The sequence below is a fragment of the Chiloscyllium plagiosum genome, unplaced genomic scaffold (genome assembly GCF_037043375.1).
Source record: "Chiloscyllium plagiosum isolate Xiang-an unplaced genomic scaffold, Cpla_swu_hap1 HiC_scaffold_6, whole genome shotgun sequence".
Taxonomy (NCBI): Eukaryota; Metazoa; Chordata; class Chondrichthyes; order Orectolobiformes; family Hemiscylliidae; genus Chiloscyllium; species Chiloscyllium plagiosum.
In genome coordinates this window covers 9,535,243-9,547,487 of record NW_028270144.1, presented here as the reverse complement: position 1 = coordinate 9,547,487, position 12,245 = coordinate 9,535,243, and the positions used below count along the sequence as shown (strand labels likewise).

At 41.4% G+C, this 12,245-nt stretch overlaps 1 long non-coding RNA gene across 1 annotated transcript in view; it reads right to left on the bottom strand.

The window, feature by feature from the left end:
* LOC148149707 (uncharacterized) overlaps positions 1–12,245 on the bottom strand; it is a 340,804-nt gene that overhangs the window by 121,728 nt on the left and 206,831 nt on the right. The gene's annotated exons all lie outside the window — the stretch shown is intronic.

The following is a 12,245-nucleotide window of genomic DNA, read 5'->3' as shown; positions in this document are numbered from 1 at the left end:
CCTATGCCCTCTAGTTCTGGACTCCCCCACCCCACAAAGAGACTTCTTCTACTTATCCTATCCATGCCTCTCATGATTTTATAAACCCTCTATAAGGTCACCCCCTCAGCCTCTGATGATCCAGGGAAAACAGCCCCAGCCTATTCAAACTCTCCCTACAGCTCAAATCCTCCAATCCTAGCAATATCCTTGTAAATCTTTTATGAACCCCTTCACAACATCCTTCCGATAGGAAGGAGACCAGAATTGCACACAGTATTCCAAAAGTGGCCTAACCAATGTCCTGTACATCTGCAACATGACCTCCTAAATCCTGTACTCAATTCATTGACCTATAAAGGAAAGCATACCAAACGCTTTATTCACTACATCTGAATGCTTTTTGCAAGCTATATTAAATCTGCATCCTTTGCCCTCACGGGCAGTGCATTAGGGGAGGTGATGGCCCAGTGGTATTATCACTGGACTGTTAATCCAGAAACCAAAGTAATGTTTTGGGTACCCGTGTTCAAGTCTGGCCACAGCAGATGGTAGAATTTGAATTCAATGCAAATCCTGAATTAACGGTCTAATAATGACCAGGAATCCATTGGCAATGTCAGGAAGGGAAGCTGCCATCCATGTTTTATTATTCGGTACCTTTGGGACCAGGAGCATGCCAGTTGATCAAATATTCCAGATGATCAAGAGGTCCATCAAATCAATGTGAAGCACACACTAAGTAATCGAAAGGGGATATACACATCATTGTAATACTTTATTTGCAGTACAAATCATTTAAATAATAATGCAACTTTGCCTTAAATAGAACTTACCAGCAGAGACCCTTCAGAATTGCACCTTCAACCGACTACTCAGACATCATGGTATTTGAGGAGAAATTGAAGCAACTGTCGATATTTCATGGGGCCATTTGATTGAACATCAAGTGTGTTTACATTGATTTTGATTTATGCATTATTGTCATGTGTACTCAAATGCAGAAGAACAGTGAAAAGTGTACAAAGTTACCACACACGGTGCCATTTTAGATGCAAAGGTACCTAGATACAGAACTTAGGTGCAAGTAGTAACATGGGGAAATAAAGTTAAAAATAAAGCTTACCATAACTGGACAGAATAATACAGTAAACTTTGCGCTATTTTAGGTGTATAATTTTTGCCAGTTTATCAACAGTGCCGGTTCATAACAGGCCAGTTAAAACAAAATATGCTGCATCTGTTCTCCCAAAAGAAAACATCTTGAGCATGTGTATGGATCAGTAATGGTGCAGAGACCCACTAACTGCTCATACATGGCTCTGCAGGACCTATGCAGTAATCATAAAGGATCTCTCTCCATTATGGTCATTTGGTGTGTGATCATGTCTCTACCATCCCATGACTGACTTATTGTCCATCACTCATGAGCAGAGTTTTGATCTAACCTGTTGGTTATGGGTTTGTTCAGCTCTGCCTATACTATGCTGCTCCCAATGTTTAGTCTGTTTATTGACACATGTTGTAGGTTATCAGGCTGGCATTTCAGTTTTAGGTAAAAGTGATTCAGAACTGTCAATATCAAAATGTGACTAGTGACAATGAATTCAGGACTCCAGTTCTAAATAAACATTTGAACCTCATTTCAATATTTGCAGGAGGTCTCTGCTAGTTTCAGGGAGTAACCAGGTCTCTCTAAAAAGAGACACAGTCTAAATCTTGTGTAAACTGAAGTGGGGCCCGGAACTACTGAACTCCTCACTGTTGCTGTCCTTTAAGACAACAATGTTAAATTTAGATCCCAACATATTCAGTTGTCAAAATTCTGACTTTTTGCTTGTCTGTGGTTTAGATTGAATTTAAGTCAGTCAGTCAATCGCTTTACAATCATTATGGAGTTTAAAAAAAACATATTGGATGATGAAATAAAGTGGAACAAGTAAGAAAACTAAAAGGATGCATATAGTGATCAAAATATAAAAAAGCAGGGTATGACAGAAAGAGAAATAGAAAAGGTGATGATAAGGTTATTCAACCAGAAATAAACATAATCAAATTTTACCAACTTAAAAGAAGAACTTCAAGATAATTTGGAAGAGAAAATTGGAAGACATATATTTGAAATGAGAAATATCTTAAAAAGATTCAGAAAGGATGCAAATCAAACATATGTTATTTCAGAAGAAAGAGAATATATCAAAGATAAGCATTTCCATTGATGTATACAGGTAATAGATTAAATGTGAAACTGAAGAAAGAAACATATGGCATTTACAGAGCTGATAACAAAAATGAAAGATGATACAAATATAAATAATGCACAGGTTGTTACACAAAAAAAAGAAAGGAAACGATGAAGATTCAGACAAAATAGAAAAAAATTGAAATAAAAAGGCTTTTGGTCAGTACACAGCCAGTAAGAAGATCAAAAATCGACTACCAAGTGTAAAAACAGCTTAATACTTAGTGCAAATTGATGGAATGAGAGTGTAACGAAATATATATTTTATTCTGTCATGAAAGAAGATTTTGCTGATGAGATTGTCGGATGCGAGCATAGTATTATCATATGGAAACTGTTGAGGAGAATTAGGATTATTTTCCTATTACACTGTAGGCATGAAGTAAGGCATTTGGCCCTGTTCTTACCCTACTTATCTCTCGGTTGCCCTTTCTGGGCCATAGACTCCTGCCTGTGGTTGCTTCAATGTGCCTTTAAGCCTATCTTTGACCATAAAGCAGGCTTTGAAGCCTCTACTGCTAGCTACAAACTGTCTGCCCTCAACCTCAGCACCCTGGTGCTGTGGAATGACCTGGACTCCAACATCAGCCACCTCAACATTTATATCTACTGCTTCTGGACCAAGATCCATGAGCTAATGGGAACATAAGTAAATGTTACCAATAATATACGATAGTTGTTTTATAAATAAATTTAAAACATAAACTTTCTGAATGATAAGCTCACCTTTACACAAAATAAATCCACAATTAAATGTACAAACAATTAATTATGTTCTGAATCTTGCAATGTTGCTTTAGTGCTGTTTGTGTTTGTTGGTATTAACCTTACATTCTTTTGTACATGTTAAAATAGGGTTGTATGGGAAAGAAGTTGAGGAAGTGCTGGGATTGATCAACAAGTGCTTAGTAATTTCATCCCATTTCATCAATATTAGGAGTTTGATAACAAATACAGCAGAATTGATTGCTCTTCAGCTCCGGTGAGCCTGACCTCAGTGGTGGGGCAAGTTGTTGGAGAGAATCCTGAGGGACAGGATGTACATGTATTTGGAAAGGCAAGGACTGATTCTGGATAGTCAACATGGCTTTGTGCGTGGGAAATCATGTCTCACAAACTTGATTGAGTTTTTTGAAGAGGTAACAAAGAAGACTGATGAGGGCAGAGCAGTAGATGTGATCTATATGGACTTCAGTAAGGCGTTTGACAAGGTTCCCCATGGGAGACTGATTATCAAGGTTAGATCTCATGGAATACAGGGAGAACTAGCCATCTGGATACTGGCTCAAAGGTAGAAGACAGAGGGTGGTGGTGGAGGGTTGTTTTTCAGATTGGAGGCCTGTGACCAGTGGAGTGCCACAAGGATCGATGCTGGGTCCACTACTTTTTGTCATTTACGTAAATGATTTGGATGCGAGCATAAGAGATACAGTTAGTAAGTCTGCAGATGACACCAAAATTGGAGGTGTAGTGGACAGCAAAGAGGGTTACCTCAGATTACAACAGGATCTGGACCAGATGGACCAATGGGCTGAGAAGTGGCAGATGGAGTTTAATTCAGATACATGCAAGGTGCTGCATTTTGGGAAAGCAAATCTTAGCAGGACTTGTACACTTAATGGTAAGGTCCTAGGGAGTGTTGCTGAACAAAGAGACCTTGGAGTGCAGGTTCATAGCTCCTTGAAAGTGGAGTCGCAGGTAGATAGGATAGTGAAGAAGGCGTTTGGTATGCTTTCCTTTATTGGCCAGAGTATTAAGTACAGGGGTTGGGAGATCATGTTGCGGCTGTACAGGACATTGGTTAGGCCACTGTTGGAATATTGTGTGCAATTCTGGTCTCCTTCCTATCGGAAAGATGCTGTGAAACTTGAAAGGGTTCAGAAAAGATTTACAAGGATGTTGCCAGGGTTGAAGCGTCGGAAGCTGAGGAGTGACCTTATAGAGGTTTACAAAATTATGAGGGGCATGGATAGGATAAATAGACAAAGTCTTTTACCTGGAATCGGGGAGTCCAGAAATAGAGGGCATAGGTTTAGGGTGAGAGGGGGAAGATATAAAAGAGACCTAAGGGGCAATTTTTCACGCAGAATGTGGTTATGTGTATGAAATGAGCTGCCAAAGGATGTGATGGAGGCTGGTACAATTGCAACATTTAAGAGGCATTTGGATAGGTATATGAATAGGAAGGGTTTGGAAGGATATGGGCCGGGTGCTGGCAGGTGGGACTAGATTGGGTTGGGATATCTGGTCGGCATGGACAGGTTGGATCGAAGGGTCTGTTTCCATGCTGTACATCTCTATGACTCTATGACTCCTGTCTTGAGGTTCCTATCTACACGGTGGCTTAGTGGTTAGCACTGCTGCCTCACAGCACCAGTGACCCGGGTTTAATTCCAGCCTCAGGCAACTCTCCATAGAGTCACAGAGGTGTACAGCATGGAAATAGACTCTTCGGTCCAACCCGTTCATGCCGACCAGATATCCCAACCCAATCTAGTCCCACTTGCCAGCACCCGGCCCATATCCCTCCAAACCCTTACTTTTTATATATCCATTCAAATGCCTCTTAAATGTTGCAATTGTCATTTACATAAATGATTTGGATGGGAGCATAAGAGGTACAGTTAGTAAGTTTGCAGATAACACCAAAATTGGAGGTGTAGTGGACAGGAAAGAGGGTTACCTCAGATTAAAACAGGATCTTGACCAGATGGGCCAATGGGCTGAGAAGTGCAGATGAAGTTTAATTCAGATAAATGTGAGGTGCTGCATTTTGGGAAAGCAAATCTTAGCAGGACTTATATACACTTAATGGTAAAGTCCTAGGGAGTGTTGCTGAACAAAGAGACCTTGGAGTGCAGGTTCATAGCTCCTTGAAAGTGGAGCCACAGGTAGATAGGATAATGAAGAAAGCATTTGGTATGCCTTCTTTTATTGGTCAGAGTATTAAATACAGGAGTTGGGAGGTCATGTTGCGGCTGTACAGGACATTGGTTAGGCCACTGTTGGAATATTCCGTGTAATTCTGGTCCATGTGGAGTTTACACATTCTCCCCATGTCTGTGTGGGTTTCCTCCCACAATCCAAAGATGTACAGGCTAGGTGAATTGGCCATCAAATTGCCCATAGTGTTCAGGGATGTGTAGGTTAGGTGCATTAGGGAAATATTGGGTAGGGGAATGGGTGGGTTACTCTCGGAGGATCGGTGTGGACTTGTTGGGGCAAAGGGCCTGTTTCCGCACTATAGGGATTCTAATTCTATATTCACTCTCCAATCTGTTGCACAATTTTTCTTTCTATTAAATGTTTGCATTTTTTTTTAGATAAAGCCCATAGCATTTCTAGGGAGAGAGTGAGGACTGCTGGACATCAGAGTCAAAGGGTTTGGTAACAAAGCATGCTGTTTAAAAGTCTGATTTTAGTCTGTCGTTCTGGGGCTAATTAATGAATATTATGATGTAAATATGTCTGGACATATCAAAACAGAAAACAAGTATAGTTAGGTCTCAAGTACAGATATGGAGTTACTGTCCAGGAGTGATAAATGTAGCCACTGTTGAAGGTGTAGACTGTACTGGCAGCTGGTCATGTTTAAGGTTTGTGGGAGGGGGAAATTACATGTTCTCGATTACCGTACATACTCAAGTAAAAGTCGATCTCATGTAAAATTCGACCCCCCTATTTTTGCCACAAAATATGGACTTTTGCACATATCTCATATAAAGGCTGATGCTAGTTCTTCACAGAAAGCAGATCAACATTTGTGAGTCAAGTTATTATCCTGTTACGATGAGGAAATGAATTGTTTTTTATGCTATTACGTGTTTTAATGTACAATTCACAACAATTTGGCACGAAGGTTTTAAGACGCATTAGATCAGTTAAATGACAGAGAAACATAGACATAGCAGATATAAGCAGGAGGAGGCCAGTCAGCCCTTCAAGCCTGCTCCCCCCTTTATCACAATCACAGATGATCGTCCAACTCAAAAGGCTCATCTTGCTATCTCCATAATCTTTGGTCCAATTCGCTCAAAGTGCTATATCCAGCCTCCTCTTGAATATATTCAATTTTTTGGCATCAACTACTTCCTGTGGTAATGAATTCCGCAAGCCCACCACTCTTTGGGTGAAGAAACATCTCCTTATTTCCGTCTTAAATGGTCCACCCCGAATCCTCAGACTGTGATGGTGACAACCTTCCTTTGTCTGCAGCTCAGCTTACCAGAATTTGTTGTGTTTTTGTTCTTTATTCATTTGCAGATCAATTGGGCTTCTGCTAATGATACAGTATTTTGAACTGTAGCTGTTTTGCTGGTGGTAGTAAAGAGGAGAAATTATGCCTTGTACCTGCAGTTAATCCATTCAGCCAAAATAGCTCCGTGGGATCTTCTCAGCAAGGACAAGATGCTAAGAGTTATGGCCTAGGACATTAATCCAGTTCTACAACATAATAAGTATTTGACAAGGGTGGTCAGAGTAAGTTCTCCTCTCCCAAACACATTTCTCAATAACTGACATCACTGTGGTGTGATGTCACTTCCTTTGATGAGACGGTATTGATGGTGGCTTGGGAGCGCATAATAGACGCTAACAGAAGTATATGGCCAAATTAGCATCCTTGCAATTTCACATCTATTCTTGATACCTATTCTCTGAAGCTACTATTAAGCTCCATATTGTCTCCTTAAGCTCATTGTTTCTCAAGCTCCAATAGTTGCAGGCTAACATGAGTAAAGAGGTTTAACTACAGCTTTCCTCTAAGCATAGGCACTGAGTATGCGTGTAGGGAGCTATGTTACTTATTGCCTATCTCTAGTTGCTCTTGAGAAGGTGGTGGTGAGCTGCTTTCTTGAACTGCTGCAGTTCACATGCTGCAGGCTGACCCACAATGCCCCCGGTGGGAATTCCAGGATTCTGACCCAGCGACAATGAAGGAACAGCAATCTATTTCCAAGTCAGAACAGTAAGGGTCTCGACGGGAACTTGCAGATAGTAGTATTTCAATGTATCAGTTGTCCTTGTCCTTTTGGATGGAAGTGGTCATGAATTTGGAAGGTGCAGTCTGAGAATATTTGGGAAATTTCTGCAGCGCCTCTTTTAATGGTACACGCTACTGCTTTGAGTGTCAGTGGCAGAGGGAGTGGATGCTTATGGCCATGGTACCAATCAAGCGGGCTGCTTTGTCCACATTGGTATTAAGCTTGTTTAATGTTTTTGGAGCTGCACTCATCTAGACAAGTAGATGTAAGTGATGGACAGGCTATCGGGAGTCAGGAGGTGACTTACTCACCTCAGTGTTCCTAGCCTTGGCCTGTTCTTGTATCCAAAGTGCTTATGTGGTGAGTCCAGTTGAGTTTCTGGTCCATGGTAACCCCCAGGATGTTGATAGTGGGGAATTCAATGGTGGTGACACCATTGAATATCAAAATATAGTGATTAGTTTATCTCTCATTGAAGATGGTCATTGCCTGGGATTTATGTGGTGCAACTGTTACTGTCAGATAACATGGAATGTAGTCCTCAGGCGATAGATCATCTAGAAGGTTGGTTAGCTCAGACTAATGCTATCAGTGTGGGTTCAATTCTCATATTGGCTAAGTTTACTAAGTAGATCCCACATTCCCAACTCACCCTTCACCTGAGACATGGTCACCCTCAGATTAAACCGCCACCAATCCTTCCTCTCTAATGAAAAGAGCAGTCCTATCCTTTCCTGGACTGTAGTGACCTAATAACCAGAGAAGCTCAATAATAATAGACCCTAGGCTGAAGGGCTCCAGAGATGTTCTCTCTTATCATCCATTGAATATAAATTTTATCAATAGGTCCATTGAGGTTAGGGTTTGGATTAATCTTCACTCACCCGAGTACAAACACGATCTTACCATATCTCAGAGAAAGAGAAGAGAACAGATAAAGTAAAAAATAATGCTGCAACAACTGTTAAAGTAGGAACCAACTTAGAGACTGGCACCACATTTGACTTAGAGGCTAGGTTAGAACATCAATTCTTACATCGCATGAGTGGTATCATACAGACTATGTATAGGATTAGCACACAAATATTGAGGATCAAGGTGATATGTTCACTTTGCTGTAGAGAAGGACCTCACAAGAGGCAGATGTATGAAATAAACTAAATGTTCAATCAAAGTCTGTGGAAACTTTAGCAGGGTTGACAACGGGGATGTACAGGCTTGGCACAGAGCCTGGAATGCAACTCCTTCAACATTGAGAAATTGGCCGATTTCATCCAATGGCACATGGAACCTGAAATCTGAAGACAGGGACTGTAACTTCCACACAGACATAGCAGCTTGTATGAAAGGCTAAGCAGCTTCCACAGAATGACAAAGGATTGCAATGTAATCCGAAATTGTTTGCATTACATTATTAGCATCTTCCACAGAGTGGCAATGTATTGCCATTGAAGTACAAGCAACTTCCATGGTGGGTGGAAAAGCACTTACAGAGTATCTCAGCTGTCCAATGACCTATCTCCCAGCAGATTGCTGGGTTGACTGAGTAGAGGTTAAGAACAAATGACATGGGAATCATGGAGTAAGAATCTCCGAACCATTTTCCAGATGCTGGCATCCTGACTCCCTTATTCTGCCTCTCCCCCAGCATTGTCCTGTTCTCCTGACAGCTATATAGGTCACCAAGTCTATGTTGAGATGGTGCAGTGTGGGACAGGGGCATCACACAACAATCTCTTGATATCTGGATGATATCTGAACTATATCCTGCAAACTCTCAGCAGCCATTCAACTCATGAAGCGTCCCTACTCAAACTGCATTTCCTCTATACAATGGAATAAGCAATGATTTGGAAATGCAAATGTTGGACTGGGGTGGACAAAGTTAAAAATCACACAACACCAGGTTATAGTCCAACAGGTTTATTTGTAAGCACTAGCTTTCGGAGCACTGCTCCTTCATGAGGTGTTGTTGAATAGGCCAGTGTGCTTATAGATAGTCACGAAATGTAAATACTTGTGCAAAGTAGTTGAAGATTTATAGGTGCTGTTGTTCGTGTTATGTTTAAATTGTTTGATTTTGCTGTAAATAATGTGTGATGATGTTATCTGGGTAATGATAGAATTGCTGACGTAAGGATTAAATGCAGATGGTGGACTTCCTGATAGATTCTGTACTGTGGAGGTAAGACATTTGGCAACAGTGTTCTGAAAGATGTCTCTCAAAAGAACTTTACAATGATATGGTAGTGAGTATCCTTCTAGTGTATCAAACATCCTCTGTCCCACCTCATAGTTCCTTTATCATGAAACTTCACTTTATCATTGACCACTAAGCTTGACCCTCCTGCACAGTTACTGGTGAGAATGGCTAGTCTCTCATCATTGCTGGATAGTGGACCATGCAACTAGTCATCCCATATCTGCATCTATCCTTGTCCTCCTGTTATTCCTCCCCGTCTCCTTTCACAGCTCGTGATGCTCAGCCCAGCTTTAGCTCCTCTTTCTAATCCTTCTCCATGGGGAGATTCTAGAAGAATTCCTGAAGCAACCACTCCACTATTGTGGTGGTTTCTATAAAGTCTCTAATAGAGTAGAGTGGAACAGCACTCACTCTCTTAGGTGAAGTCCTCAGAGAATTATGGAACAAATGTTCATGAAGTGTCAGTGATATGAATGTTCAAGAAAGTCTTCTTTAAATCCAGTGCAGCTAGTCTCTCTCCAGGAGCAAGTAAACAGTGAAAGTTGAGCACGGTAGCAATCACAATTCTCACCAACCACCTTCTTTCCAGCTGTGCCCTGTGAGAAGATGGCATTAATTATAGTGCTGACCAGAACATAGCATGCAGGATCTTTTGTCACATCAAATCCGCGAACACAGATGCCCAAAGGTCATGAAGCACGGATTGCTAACTCCTCTGGCATCAGGTCAACACAAACAAAAAACAATTAAACACAAAATAAGGAACTATTGACATTATATACATGGAATGATCATATGGGTTACATTGGGCTGACGCATTCCTACAACTGCCTGTTGTCCCTTCACATCAGCACTGTCTATGCCAAAGCCTTTCTTCTCTTTCCTGTGAGATCCTGTTTGACTGATCCAGCTGCCCTCCCTCACCGCTGTCACCTACTGGTGGAGATCCTGCTGAGCTCCCTTGTTCAGTGCCCTGTTTGGAGATAGTGAGGACTTCCTCACCTTCCGGTTGCTAGGCATTGCAATGCCCCCTCCCACTCCCACGACAACATGTCCATCCCGGGCCTCCCCCAACATCAAAATAAGGCCGCACGCAAACTGGAGGAAGGACACCTCATCTTCCACCTCGGGAGCTTACAACCATAAGGCTTTAACATAGAGTTCACCAGCTTCCAAATCTCCCCAACCCACCTCATCCCAGTCCAGCCCTCTCTCTCCACCCCACAGTCTTGACTTGACCTAACCTGTCATCTCCCTTCCCACCTATCCACTCCATCCTTCCCACTGACCAATCACAATCACGGAGGAACAGGAGAATTGACGTTTCGGGCATAAGCCCTTCTTCAGGAATTCCTGAAGAAGGGCTTATGCCTGAAACGTCGATTCTCCTGTTCCTTGGATGCTGCCTGACCTGCTGCGCTTTTCCAGCAACATATTTTCAGCTCTGATCTCCAGCATCTGCAGTCCTCACTTTCTCCTCAATCACAATCACCTCCTACCTGCATCCAGCTATCACCATCCAACCTACCTTACCCTCCGTCCGACCCACCTCCCATTTACTTCTCAGCCCCCTTAACCCCTCCCTAAATCTGATGAACAGTTCTGCCTGAAATGTTGACTCTCCTATTGCTTGATCTGCTATGATTTGTCTCGCTCCACACTTCATTGACAATGCTCACTTTCACTATTGTCATCTGCTGCTGGAGGTCTTGATGGACTTTATTCATGTTGAGATTTAACTAGTTAAATCGGTGCTTTTCTCGTGGTGGTGGTTGTTCTTAGCTCACGATTCAATTAAGTTAAAAGTTTTTGCCAAACATACCATCTAACTAGGTTCTGCAACTCACCCCAATTCAGCCACTTTTGAGCCTCAGTTTTATTAGAACTGGGAAGAGGAGCATGGTATGAAAGCCCCTTTTGCTGTTCTGACCCCAATTGGGTTATGACTGACAATTTAGGTACATTTGATCTAGCCAATCAGCACTGACTTTAAAAATGCAGCTCATACTCAACCAATCTGACCAATTTCTTCAGAGAAATAGGGGGTGGAGAAAGGAAATACACTTGATTTTCAAAACAGATTTGACGCTGCACCATTTTTGGCAAAAACCGCTAAATCTTGAATTAAAAGGGAAATATGGAGATGTGGATAAAATGGTATTTCAAGGAAATAAATTGGGCTTGCATCAAATAAATTTTGAACATCAATCATTATTACTTTTGACGATTAATACTTCTTTTTAGACGTTTAAGGTCAACTTCCCATTTGTTTCCCATCTTTACAATCCTTGCTCCAGCCATATGATTTGATCTGCCTTTAGAAAAACGATAAGAAATTCACTGGCATATTTTGTAAACGTCTTCCATGGAGATGTCTGTTAGAATCCACTTACTTCCTGCAGCTGGTTACCTAGTGGATTTTATTGATATCAGATTGCCAATTTTCAAATCGCCAAGAACACAGAGACTAACCATTCTAATAAGCACATACACAGTGCATTAAAATATTGCAGAGATTATAGAACCAATAGACATCAATCTAGAGTGCAAACTGTGCCAAAAATGTGATACATCGGTAAGCCGCAACCCTTTATAATTAATGCGCATAACGAAGGGAATTATTAGGCTACACAGTGCAGCATCGATTATAAAAGCAGCACAGCAAATGGTCTGAAAGAGACTGGAAGTGTTAGCATATGAATATAGCAGAGATATTCCCATCATAGAAAAGCTGGCAAGTTATTTATCATTTTCTCCTAGGGGGTGTGCCTTTTGTCATGCATTTTCCTGTTGGCTGCTACTCCTTTCATTGTCTCACGATTTCTCCCATAGCCAAATT